We start from the raw sequence: 14359 nt of genomic DNA on the forward strand, positions 1-14359 counted from the left end.
ATTACTAGAAGGTGGCCCGATTCTACGCATCGGGTATTCTAGAATTTACGTATTGTGTAATTAATGTATGATTTTTTTATATATATATATATATATATATATAGATGTTGTTGTGTGTAGTTACCAAATGTTTGTGTAGGGCGCTGTACATGTTCTGGGTGTTGTCTGGGTGTGGCGGGGGGTGAGAGCGGTGTTGTTTGTGTGTTGCATTGTGTGTGTAGCGTTGTTTGTGGAGCGCTGTCTGTCGGTAGTGTTGTGTGTGTGTGTTGCACGGTTTGTGTGGGTGTGGGGTGTGTGTGTGTGTTTTGGGGGGAGGTATGTTTTGTGCAATGTGTGTGTTGTGCGGTATGTGCGTATATTTGTGTGTGCCGCGGTGTTTGTGTGTTGGGTGTTGTGTGTGTGCGGCGTTGTCTGTGTGTGTGGGTGTCTGTGTAGGGCGGTGTTTGGGGTTCCCAGTGTGTGTGTGGTGTGTTGTGCAGTGTGTGTGTGTATGTGTGTGTGTGTGTGTGTTTTGGGGGGAGGTGTGCACCCCCCATCGTGCTCCATCCCCCATGCTGCGCACCCTCCATCGTGCTCCATCCCCCATGCTGCGCACCCCCCATTGTGCTCCATCCCCCATGCTGTGCATTTCCCATTGTGCTCCATCCCCCATGCTGCGCACTCCCTATCGTGCTCCATCCCCCATGCTGCGCATTCTCCATCGTGCTCCATCCCCCATGCTGCGCATTCCCCATCGTGCTCCATCCCCCATGCTGCGCACTCCCCATCGTGCTCCATCCCCCATGCTGCGCACCCCCCATCGTGCTCCATCCCCCATGCTGCGCACCCTCCATCGTGCTCCATCCCCCATGCTGCGCACCCCCCATTGTGCTCCATCCCCCATGCTGTGCACTTCCCATTGTGCTCCATCCCCCATGCTGCGCACTCCCTATCGTGCTCCATCCCCCATGCTGCGCATTCCCCATCGTGCTCCATCCCCCATGCTGCGCACTCCCAAACGTGCGCCATCCCCCATGCTGCGCACTCCCAAACGTGCTCCATCCCCCATGCTGCGCACTCCCCATCGTGCTCCATCCCCCATGCTGCGCACTCCCCATCGTGCTCCATCCCCCATGCTGCGCACTCCCCATCGTGCTCCATCCCCCATGCTACGCACTCCCCATCGTGCTCCATCCCCCATGCTGCGCACTTCCCATCGTGCTCCATCCCCCATGCTGCGCACTTCCCATCGTGCTCCATCCCCCATGCTGCGCACTTCCCATCGTGCTCCATCCCCCATGCTGCGCACTCCCCATCGTGCTCCATCCCCCATGCTGTGCACTCCCCATCGTGCTCCATCCCCCATGCTGCGCAGTCCCCATCGTGCTCCATCCCCCCTGCTGCGCACTCCCCATCGTGCTCCATCCCCCATGCTGCGCATTCCCCATCGTGCTCCATCCCCCATGCTGCGCATTCCCCATCGTGCTCCATCCCCCATGCTGCGCACTCCCCATCGTGCTCCATCCCCCATTCTGCGCACTCCCCATCGTGCTCCATCCCCCATGCTGCGCACTCCCCATCGTGCTCCATCCCCCATGCTGCGCACTCCCCATCGTGCTCCATCCCCCATGCTGCGCACTCCCCATCGTGCTCCATCCCCCATGCTGCGCACTCCCCATCGTGCTCCATCCCCCATGCTGCGCACTCCCCATCGTGCTCCATCCCCCATGCTGCGCACTCCCCATCGTGCTCCATCCCCCATGCTGCGCACTCCCCATCGTGCTCCATTCCCCATGCTGCGCACTCCCCATCGTGCTCCATCCCCCATGCTGCGCAGTCCCCATCGTGCTCCATCCCCCATGCTGCGCACCCCCCATCGTGCTCCATCCCCCATGCTGCGCACTCCCCATCGTGCTGCACAGTCACACATCAGACAGAATACACGCACACATCTGATCGCATACCCTCACACCCCACTTCTGCCTGTGCCCTCCGGTGGGCGGTCCCAGCAGCTGTGCTGCACACAGTGCTCCTCTCCCTTCTGCCGACACGCACACACCCGATCGCATACACGCTCACACCCGATCGCATACACGCACACACCCGATCGCATACACGCACACACCCGATCGCATACACGCGCACACACGATCGCATACACGCACACACACATTGACGATATTGCACATACGCGCTCACACTCACAACATCCGGAGATACCACATGCTTCCGGCCATGTGATCCTCCGGCAGGTCCTGGAAGGTCACTGCACGCACAGTATCGCCGCCGAGAAGCAAGCGATATCACTGGATGCTGTGAGTGTGTGGATGCGATCTGATGTGTGTGTGAGGTGTGTGTGAGAGTGAGTGTGATCTGATGTGTGTGTGTGTGTGTGTCTGTTCTTATGTGTGTGTGTGTGTGTGTGTGTGTTCCGCCGCTGCAGGACCTTGATGCGCTCACCTGGGAGCCGGTGTACGCTGGTAACCATGCTACACAATATTACTCGATGTGTACCATGGTTACCATCGTACCCCGCCCCCCGCTCGCATGGGAGCCCACACCAGCGTACGCCGGCAACCCCAGCAATGCGAGGGTATGTGTCGGCTGGGTTGGCGGCGTACGCTGATGTGGGCTCCCGGGGGTACAGCACTCACCTGGGAGTCGGGGCTCCTGTCGGTGCGGGGGGCAGGGCCAGAGCGAGCGTGCAATGCGTGAGAGGGGCGGGGCGTGGCCGAGTTGCCAATGCGTGCAGGGGGCCGGGGCTAGAGGCCAATCCGTGGGGGGGCGGGGCCGGGGCTAGAGGCCAATCCGTGGGGGCGGAGCCTGGGCAAGCGACCAATCCGTGCGGGGGGCGGAGCCGAGGCGAGCGGCCAATGAGACGCTTGTCGCGGTAAGGACACAATTTTGGAGCAAGACAGACGGACAGACAGAATAAGGCAATTATATATATAGATGTGGTCAAGTTCACACTTCCTTTGACCTGTGGGGGTCCAGGAGTTTCTGTCCCTCTCAGCTGGTCACCACTGCAGTCCACCAGGACTGTGATGGAGTGAGGGACTCAAAAAAATGAATCTCCAGAATTAATATTTTTCGGTTGCGGCACTTCCCCCAAATAAATGCAATAAAAAGTGATCACACCTCATCCGTAGCCCAAAAATACCGCAGCTCAGGCCATAATGAACTAAAAAAGAAATCTCACTCACGCCAGGGGCAGAAAATAAAAATCACAGATATCTCACAATGGCGGGACGGATCAGGATTCAAGGTCAGTTCTATGGCACAGTTTTGGTGCTTTTTCCACCCAATTCGGAGTTCTCACTATATTATAGGGTAAGATGAATTGAGCTGTTTAAAACTCAAACTTGGCTTGCACTAAACAAGCCCTCATATAAATATGTGCGGGAAAATACAAAGTTATGGCTCCTGGAAGAACTGCAGGGAAAAAAATGCAAAACGCGCCAAATCTGGAAAGGATAGAGAACCTGGTTGCTATGGGCAACGTTTACACGATTACAAGCCTCAGGAATGGGAATTAGGAGACACAGAACCACTGCCCAGCAGCAAAATGGCCGCCCAGGTGTCAGCCACGCCCAGTTACGTCACCGATACACCTGGGGCGGGGCGAGAAACGTACTGACGTCATCAAGGGAGTAGACGGCGCCGCACTTGCAGCTGTTTACTACAGCACGTGTTGTTTGTAGTGTACGCACAGAGCGCAGTGAATGGCCGCTGCCCACACCTCTCCGTGAGTATCCGCTCCTATGGATTCCCGTTCACTGAGGACGATATCTGGGACTCGCGATCTTGTGCATGATGTGAGCTGCTGCATATAAGAACGGCTCAGCCGGTATAGGGATAATCTCAGGCGCGGCGGGGCAAGATGGCGGACCTCGCTGCTGCCTTATCTGTGAAGTGGTTTTCTCTGCTCACCCTCGGCGTGATGACGTAATGTGGGTGTGGCCACAGCTTCTCTAATTACGGCGGGGTCTGCGCTGGCCTGTGGTGACTTATATCGGGCACCTGGCTGTGGAGCCCCTCTCCCCCGGGCATGAGGTGGGCACCTGGCTGTGGAGACCCCTTTACCCTGGGCATGAGATGGGCACCTGGCTGTGGAGCCCCCTCTCCCCCGCGCATGAGGTGGGCACCTGGCTGTGGAGACCCCTCTACCCTGGGCATGAGATGGGCACCTGGCTGTGAAGCCCCCTTTACAATGGGCATGAGGTGGGCACCTGGCTGTGGAGCCCCCTCTACCCTGGGCATGAGATGGGCACCTGGCTGTGGAGCCCCCTCTCCCCCGGGCATGAGGTGGGCACCTGGCTGTGGAGCCCCCTCTCCCCCGCGCATGAGGTGGGCACCTGGCTGTGGAGACCCCTCTACCCTGGGCATGAGATGGGCACCTGGCTGTGAAGCCCCCTTTACAATGGGCATGAGGTGGGCACCTGGCTGTGGAGCCCCCTCTACCCCGGCCATGAGGTGGGCACCTGGCTGTGGAGCCCCCTCTACCCCGGGCACGAGGTGGGCACCTGGCTGTGGAGCCCCCTCTACCCCGGGCACGAGGTGGGCACCTGGCTGTGGAGACCCTTCTCCCCCCGGGCATGAGGTGGGCACCTGGCTGTGGAGACCCTTCTCCCCCCGGGCATGAGGTGGGCACCTGGCTGTGGAGACCCTTCTCCCCCCGGGCATGAGGTGGGCACCTGGCTGTGGAGACCCTTCTCCCCCCGGGCATGAGGTGGGCACCTGGCTGTGGAGACCCTTCTCCCCCCGGGCATGAGGTGGGCACCTGGCTGTGGAGACCCTTCTCCCCCCGGGCATGAGGTGGGCACCTGGCTGTGGAGACCCTTCTCCCCCCGGGCATGAGGTGGGCACCTGGCTGTGGAGACCCTTCTCCCCCCGGGCATGAGGTGGGCACCTGGCTGTGGAGACCCTTCTCCCCCCGGGCATGAGGTGGGCACCTGGCTGTGGAGACCCTTCTCCCCCCGGGCATGAGGTGGGCACCTGGCTGTGGAGACCCTTCTCCCCCCGGGCATGAGGTGGGCACCTGGCTGTGGAGACCCTTCTCCCCCCGGGCATCAGGTGGGCACCTGGCTGTGGAGACCCTTCTCCCCCCGGGCATGAGGTGGGCACCTGGCTGTGGAGACCCTTCTCCCCCCGGGCACGAGGTGGGCACCTGGCTGTGGAGACCCCTCTCCCCCAGGCACGAGATGGGCACCTGGCTGTGGAGACCCTCTTTTCCCCAGGCATGAGGCGGGCACCTGGCTGTGGAGACCCTTCTCCCCCCGGGCACGAGGTGGGCACCTGGCTGTGGAGACCCTCTTTTCCCCAGGCATGAGGCGGACACCTGGCTGTGGATGTTAAGGCTATGTGCCCACGTTGCGTTTTTTTTCCGCGTTTCTGCAGCGTTTTGAGCAGCAGCGTTTTTGTTTTCCAGCAAAGTCTATGGGAAAAGCAGAAATCCTGTCTGCACTTTTCTTTTTCTTCTGCAGCGTTTTATTTGCATATTTTGGGTCAAAAACCATGCGTCCAAAGAAGCAGCATGTCAGTTGTTTTTGCCATTTCTGCAGCGTTTCCTTAACATTGGAGTCAATGAGAAATGGCAAAATGCAACCAAAATCACAATTCCTGCGTTTTTCATGCTTTTTACCTGCTTTTTCATTGCGTTTTTGGCTCCAAAAGTGCATGCTTTTCTGGCAAAAAATTAAAGGGTTGTAATGTTCCCACACAATAACCGAAAATTTAAATTTTATAAAATAATAAATTTCACCAATTTTTCGGTTATCATGTGAATAACCGCTATAATTTCATTATAATTGTTAATTTTACGTATAATTATATTAGAAGTGATTTTTTTTCTTTTTTCATTCTTTTTGACTATTTCAACTTTATTTCTCAGTGTCTTGATCAACAAAACGCATCTGCAGAAATGCAGGTGAAAACGCAGGTAAAAAGCGCAAAAAACGCATGCGTTTTTAGCGCTGAAAAATGGCCAAAAGCCATTTGGTCAAAAACCAAGGGAAGGAAAACGTGCAGAATAAACTGCAGGTACTCCGACGCAACATGGGCACATAGCCTAATAATGTAAGCATTTTCTTCTTAACCCCTTCACGACCCATGACGGATATATCCGTCATGAATTGTGTGAGGTTAATCCCCACAACCTGCCGTGGGCATGTCGCGGCGATCCGCGCACATATCCGCTATTTTCAACAGCTGACATGTGTGTCTGCATGTTACGAGTGGAATTGCTTCCACTCGCAACATTTAACCCCTTATATCTCGCTGCAAAAGTCTGGCAGCGAGATGTATATGCGCGCGGCCATGATTTTCACTTACCGCCGCCCCCACTGGAAGTCACGTGTGTGATCACGGGACTTTCAGTGGTTGCCATCGTAGCACAGGGTCATGTGATGACGCCTGTAGCTATCATGAGTCACTTTCAGTTTCACTTGGCCTGGAGCCGAATGAATCAGGAAGTGACCGTATCTGCTGTTTACAGCTGTGTAGCTGTGATCAGCAGATAGTGATCAGCAATCCGATCGCTCTGCCCTATAGCCCCCTAGGGGGACTAGTAAAATAAAAAAAAAAAGTGAAAAAACCCCCAAAGTTTAAATTACTCCCTTTCACCCCATTGAAAATTAAAGGGTTAAAAAAATACACATATTTGGTATCGCCGCGTTCAGAAATGCCCGACCTATCAAAATATAAAATCAATTAACCTGATTGGTGAACAGCGTAGTGGCAAAAAAATTCTAAACGCTAAAATTACGGGTTTTGGTTGCCGCAAGTTTTACGCAAAATGCAATAACAGGCGATCAAAACGTAGCATCTGCCCAAAAATGGTATAATTAAAAATGTCAGCTCGAGGTGCAAAAAATAAGCCGTCACTGAGCCCTAGATCACGAAAAATGAGAACACTATGGGTTTCGGAAAATGGTGCAAAATGTGCGCCACTTTTATTGGACAAACTTTGTGAATTTTTTTAATCCCTTAGATACAAGTAAACCTATACATGTTTGGTGTCTACAAACTCGCACCGACCTCAGGCATCACACCCACACATCAGTTTTACCATATAGTGAATAAAATACCCCAAAAACTATTGTGCCATCACACCTTTTTTGCAGTTTTTCCACACTTGGAATTTTTTTGCTGTTTTCCAGTACACCATATGGTAAAACTTTGGTTTCATTTAAAAGTACAACTTGTCTCGCAAAGAACAAGCCCTCATATGGCAAGATTGACGGAAAAATAAAAAAGTTACGGCTCTCGGAAGAAGGGGAGCAAAAAACAAAAACGGAAAGCGCCCGGGGGCTGAAGGGGTTAAATCAAAAAGCGGGAATCCTGAAGTGCCTCATTTACTGTCCCTGCAGTAGTGGAGTTCCTATGTGCAGTGATCTGTATTTTTGTTTAATGTGATGAGTGGACCTATGGAAGTTCAGTTCAGCCGGACTTTAGGTAAAGTTCTGTTCTAGACCCGGACTTGCCCTGAACCATAATAGAAGTCACTGAGCAGTTCGGGTCTCTGCCCACATGCAGCCAGCCATAAACAGAGCACTTCCAGGGGAGGACGTTTTATTTTTGTTTGGTGCACACTACATCAGATCACGCTGTTGCCCCCAGTGTGAGCTGTTCAAACACTGCAGGGGGCTCATTCTAGTGGTTTGCATACATAAAGCACCTCAACTCTTTTTTTTGTTTTGTTTTTGGGTTTTGTTTTTTTTGTGAAGTCTGTGTTTGGTCTGAACCCTGGGTCCGCTCATCTCTAATGAAAACTTGTGGTCTGATCACTTGATGATGTGAAGAAAAAGTGCAATTCTGCCATTGTGAGTTGTGTGTGGGTCACCCACCTTTTTTTCCCACATAAACATAGAAGTTTAATCTTGTGAGGTGGATGGAGCAGACACCTGACTAAGGCTGCTTTCACACTACGTTTTTTTTAGCATGCGTCATGAACGTTGTTTTTTTGCTGTAAAAGCGGTTCCTGCTTTTACAGCAAAATAACGCATGCAAACGCATGTTATTTTGCAGGATCCTGTCACTTTACGTTTATGGGCGGCATTGGAGTCATGTGATCGGGAGTCAGTGGAACTGAACGTGATAGACTGGGAGCCGGCTTCTGACAGCTGCGGAGGCTCGTAACAAAGGTAAACATCGGGTAACTTGCTTGGATACCCGATATTTACCTTGGTTACGAGCATCCGCAGCTGCTAGGAGCCGGGCTGCCTGCTCCCTGCACACATCACCAACGTAAACATCGAGTAACTAAGAGAAGCGCTTTGCTTGGTTACCTGATATTTATCTTGGTTACGAGTGTCCGCAGCTCTCAGATGGGGTAGAGAGAGAGGAGAGAGGGAGGGGGAGAGAGAGGGAGAGGCGGGGGGGGGGGAGAGAGAGACTAATCACCCGAGGCTGGTTTCTGGGCATGCTCAGTAGAGCAAGCAGGATCCTGTCTATCAGCATGCCAGTGTTCACATGCGTTTGCATGCAGTATAGTCAGGATCCAGCAATTTGCAGTATTTGGACGCAGCTCAAAAATGCTACAAGTAGCGTTTTTGAAAAATGTTAAAAAATTGCAACTCGCTGGATCTTCACTATAACGCACGCAAACACAGGTGAACGCATGTTGACGTGAGTCCATTGCAAATGCATTGAAATGAAAACGCATTTGGACTGAATCCGTTTTTGCGTTAAAAAAACGTTCATGACGCATGTTAAAAAAAAGTAGTGTGAAAGCAGCCTAACACCAGTGACTCCAGCTAGTGCTGATTGCTGCATTTTAAGGGGTTTATCCAGGATTTTTATATTGACGAGTATCCTTGGGTCATCCTCAATGTCTGGTCAGTGGGGTCCAACGCCCGGCATTCTGACCAGTCAGCTGCTGCCGTTGTTGGCTGGATGAGCCGAGCTACAGAGCATGCCTCAGGTACTGCACATTCGATCCCTTTATAAATGAGGAGCAGCAGATGTGCAGTACCCGGCCACAGCCACTATGCAGTTCAAGGTGCAGCTCTGCAACTCTGTTCATCCAGCCGGCATTGGGAATAGCTGCCAGCAGGGATGTTACTAACCTAAGGGTAGCCCATCAATATGAAAGGCCCTGACAACCCCAAAACTATTTAAGTGCCACTGTCAGTTCCTGGTACTGTTATTGGGTCATTCCGTGTCAAGTGGACCAGTTTTAAAAATCGTCCCCACTCGACGTTCTCCGATTTTGCTGAAAATTTATAAGGATGTACATGTATGTTTGAAAAGAGGTTCTGTAAATTTTTAGGGCCAGATCTCAAATATATTGGGCACTGTTGACCTTTCACTGGAGGCCCCCCTCAAGCCTGCGGCTTCAGCTAAGAGGATTTTGCAAACTTTGGCACATAGCCATTAGAGTTCTATACTGGCTATGATGCTGAAATTTGGCATACTAGCTCAACTTTTGCTGCTAAACACGATAAAATTATTACCGGCTATGACAAAACAATATTTCAGCCGCAATTTTGTGTCAAAGTAGCTTGCAAAACGCCTCGCATAAAATTTATGCCAAACTTTGCCCATATATAACTCAAGACCAAAAACCAATAGGAACTGGTGCTTTACCCTGTACAACAAACATCTTCATGACTTTGCATTGCTGCAATATCACGGTCACAGCATATGTATTTGTGGAAATATTCACACCCACATATGATGAAAAACTTAAAAAAAAACGAATTTTACCTATTTTTAGGTCAAATTTCCCAAAAAGGGTACCCCTAAAATATATTAATTCTGTTATCATTTGAAAGAGCACATTTTTCTCTACAAGGATCATTGGGGTTTTTTTTGGAGTCTCTCCATTTAAGAAAAGAAAAATGCCACTGAACATGGTGTTATTTATTAATACGCAATGAATGCTAACTGCACTATTCAAACCCTTGCGTTGGTCCATGGTGGTTATACCACAACCAATTCCCTAAGAATTGGTATTATAATCCTATTAAGAATTGTAATAATGCTGTCTTTCGAGAATTGGCAGCCCCATCTCCTAGGAGCCATGGCCGATAGCCGTGCAAGGCAAGTCGCGGGTGGTCTCTTTATCGCAGGTTCCAAAGCCTGAGGGTGGGTGTCTTTGCCTAGGATCCCAAGCCTAACATTGGGTATCTTTTGTTGGTTCCCAAGCCATAATGTTCAGTGTAAGTAAGTGGTCTGGAATTGTTGCTGAATTTGCAACATAATGGGTTCAGAGAAGCTGTATTGTCGGCCCATTGCTGTTGCAGCTGGTGCTGGAATTATTGCAATGATCGACTGCTCGGGAATCCAGCATGTATCATTTCTCACAGGCCAGTGAAAGAAGCTAGCTGGTCCATGAGGATGCAGAAAATGTATTAATGCATCATGGTCGTCGACTGAAATTTCAGAAATATTTCCAATCCACCAGTTCCTATCGTAAATGCAGGCAATGTATTGCCCTGGCTGGAGGTTTGCAATTGGCACAAAAGGCATTTCTGATCTGACAGATCCATCTACATGGGCAATGAAAGATGAAGGCTCATTTGACACCCTTGAAATGCCAATCTTTTTGTCATCAATTTCATTCTCCATCACTAAAAAATAAATAATATATGCATTAAAATGTAACAATAGTCAATAGGTTTATAGGTTTTTGATTATAATAGACATTGCTAGCAACAATACAACTCTGTAACATGTGATAAGAATCTGAAAATCAAACACAAAATCAATGCATTACATGCATACATAACACCATGTTCAGTGGCATTTTTCTTTTCTTAAATGGAGAGACTCCAAAAAAAACCCAATGATCCTTGTAGAGAAAAATGTGCTCTTTCAAATAACAGAATTAATATATTTTAGGGGTACCCTTTTTGGGAAATTTGACCTAAAAATAGGTAAAATTCGTTTTTTTTTAAGTTTTTCATCATATGTGGGTGTGAATATTTCCACAAATACATATGCTGTGACCGTGATATTGCAGCAATGCAAAGTCATGAAGATGTTTGTTGTACAGGGTAAAGCACCAGTTCCTATTGGTTTTTGGTTTTGAGTTATATATGGGCAAAGTTTGGCATAAATTTTATGCGAGGCGTTTTGCAAGCTACTTTGACACAAAATTGCGGCCGAAATATTGTTTTGTCATAGCCGGTAATAATTTTATCGCGTTTAGCAGCAAAAGTTGAGCTAGTATGCCAAATTTCAGCACCATAGCCAGTATAGAACTCTAATGGCTATGTGCCAAGGTTTGCAAAATCCTCTTAGCTGAAGCCGCAGCCTTGGGGGGGGCCTCCAGTGAAAGGTCAACAGTGCCCAATATATTTGAGCTCTGGCCCTAAAAATTTACAGAACCTCTTTTCAAACATACATGTACATCCTTATAAATTTTCAGCAAAATCGGAGAACGTCGAGTGGGGACCACTGGTCCACTTGACACGGAATGACCCTATTGTAACTGTGCTGTTTTGGTGTGTTCAGGCAATAGCTCCCAATGCAATCTCAAGGAGCTGATGTGGTGCCTTGGCTGAAGGCTCCTGGTGCTGCCATCTTGGTCCTACTGTGAGCCAATATCAGACACGGCAGTGCTTGGGAAGGTTCTCTGAATATTGTGACATCTCTCAGTGGATACTTCACTTTGGGGAAACCTATTATGTTCTGTCACAATGGTCCTCACTTTACCGGGGAAAGGCACGGCTACCATAGCTTTTCAATTACCTGTGACCAAATTTGTCCCTGAGGCAACAATGCAGATGTGAACAGAGCCGCCACATAGAAAGATGACTACCACCTTACTCAGAGAGATCAAAACCAATGTCTGAGGAGCTGCTGACTCCCCCCACAGATGGAGCAGTGGAGATGTAAACGTCCCATCCTTGTTTTCTTGGTAAAGTAACCAATGTCAGACATGTCTGGCAGCAGCTTTCTCCCCTCAGGCCATGCAAAGAAGAAAAACACCTAACTTTAACAAACGCTTAGGTAAGTGTGATGTGTGCCGGCCTGAAGGAGATGTCCTGTCATCAGTGACTGTCAGAGCTGCCACCTCTGCAGACAAACCAGGTTTCCTGCTGGGGAGTACCGCCTTTGTACAGGGCTTGTGTTCAGGGCTCTTCTGATTTCAGTATCTCTGTATCCTCCATTTCATAAAGGTATGGACACTGATCCCTCTCCTAGAAGGTTCCTCCCGATGCACCTCATACATGTCCGTGTGTCATCGTCTGTATGGCAGCTTGGCTTTATACAAGTGGCCGGGTTGCTGTGCAAAATATTTTGTTAAAGCAAAAAAGAATAAATGGCCTCCTAACAGTGGACAAGCTCTAACTCAATTGTGGCATCATGGTGTCTATTGAAGTCTATGTGTGCGTGCCTTGGTACCACAGGCTTTGTAGATGGGACCACATCTAATAGTGGGCAACCCCTTTAACTTCAAATAGTAATTACATTATAAGTGATGGAAGAAACAACAGTATGACCCCAAATGGATAATGTTCTGCCGTATACAATGCATGAAGCCAGGGCATCTCTGTGACAGTAATGTTTATATTCCTCCTGCTTTCCTTACAGGTTGTCTTTGCTGAAGATGGCAGACTGAAAGTCCACGGGCCGAGTGAGAAGTCAGTTTTTGAAGTTGAGCTGTTTGAAAGCAGGAAAAATGGGCAAGCGTAAGGATCTGAGCGACTTTGACAAGGGCCAAATTGTGATGGCTAGACGACTGGGTCTCAGTATCTCCAAGACGGCAGAACTTGTGGGATGTTCCCGGTTTGCAGTGGTTAGTACCTTCCAAAAATGGACGAAGGAAGGACAACCAGTGAACCGGAGAAAAGGTCATGGGCGCCCAAGGCTCATTGATGTAGATGGGGAGCGAATGCTAGCTGACCTTGTCCAGTCCAACAGCGGGGCTACCGTAGCACAAATAGCCGAAAAAATGAACGCTGGTTTTGATAAAAAGGTGTCTGAGCATACGGTACATCGCAGCCTGCTGCGTATGGGACTGTGAGGCTGCAGCTGACGTGGTCGGAAATAGTCCTGAATGGGGCTTTACACCTGACAAGATACGGCTCCAGCTCTGTGCTACACGGAGTAATGGTCAGGGCTTTTCAGTGTAGGGTGCATTGCAGACTGATGGTACTACATTGTACAATGGCAGGATACAAGCAGCAAGTCCTGGCTTTATTGTCTCCAAGTTTGATTTAAATACTTGAAGAAAAAAAAAATTTTTTTTTGTGTACCACTGAAAAGAATGATGGAGGGGTTGGTCGTTAAGGTTGGTTGGAATAATGCATTTATACATTCAAAGCATTGTTGAACTCTACAAAAATAAATTTAAGACATTTCCATGTTTTTACCATAAGTCTGCACTTTTTTGTTTAATCAATGTCTTAGGTCTGATTCCTCACATGGACACTTCCTGTACAGTGAGGCTGATACTGGAAATGTTCAGTGGCAGCGAGACTGTACCGACCCCTCTAGTACTCTAATATCAGTGACAATATGTGCTGACTAGAGATGAGTGGACCAGCGGGTCCCTGGTTTTTTTTTTGTTTTTTTTTATATCCAGTACTTATATAAGTCTATGGGGATCAGAAACTGGAGATTAAAATGTTGGTAGAAGGGATAGGAGCGCACGTGGTGTACTCACTTAGGATCTGTCATGGCGGTAAGCTGCTTCCAGGTGGTGCATTCACTTCCGGAGCAGCTGATTGACCTTCATTGAATATGCTCTGCTTTCCCCACCCACCGGCACCTGTGATTGGTTGCAGTCAGCTGAGCCCTCACATTGAATGTCAGCTGACTGTTTCCATTCACAGGCACTATGCTCTATATCGTAGGCAGAGTCACACTGGCGTGTGGCATCTTATGCGAGAGCATCGTATGCGATATGCTAATGACCCTTGGCTCAGGCCCTGCTGTGAGCGTGGTCTCGGTGTCATGTGACTGACCGGATACTGCGATCGGAGCACAGCTGCGGAGGAGAGGGTGGGATTGATCTCTTCCATTGTCAGCCTGTGCGTATATTGTAGTGCACTTGAATGTCATCAGTGCAGTCCGATGTTTCTCTTGCACCCGTAGACTTGTATGAGTGCGAGTGATAGGAGACTCGCAGACAGTCACATCATGCTGCCTTTTTTCCCTCAGTTCATTTAGGGCTGAGGAAAAACTCGCAGATCTAAGCTGCAGCATTATCTTAGGCTTCTGCCACACTCACGTGAAATTCACGCACGTGCCGAGAGACACGTATTTTCCCTGCGTGTTGCGTGCAGGTAAGTACGTGTCTCTGGTACGTGCGTGACACGTGTGTTCTACGTGTGCTATCCGCGATGGCACACGTAGAACCGGTAATTATTATACTCACCTGGTCCTTCCTGATGTCCGCGCTGCTATCCGTGGTGCTGATCCTCGGTCT

General features: G+C 49.7%; 1 long non-coding RNA gene across 1 annotated transcript; it reads left to right on the top strand.

The window, feature by feature from the left end:
* The first annotated feature begins 3625 nt into the window (after positions 1 to 3625).
* On the top strand, positions 3626 to 13306 carry LOC142310208 (uncharacterized). The gene is made up of 2 exons (XR_012754107.1): positions 3626 to 3724; positions 12520 to 13306. It is a non-coding gene; the product is annotated as an uncharacterized LOC142310208 (long non-coding RNA).
* Positions 13307 to 14359: the final 1053 nt, after the last annotated feature.

Source organism: Anomaloglossus baeobatrachus, chromosome 5 (assembly GCF_048569485.1).
Source record: "Anomaloglossus baeobatrachus isolate aAnoBae1 chromosome 5, aAnoBae1.hap1, whole genome shotgun sequence".
NCBI classification, from domain to species: Eukaryota; Metazoa; Chordata; class Amphibia; order Anura; family Aromobatidae; genus Anomaloglossus; species Anomaloglossus baeobatrachus.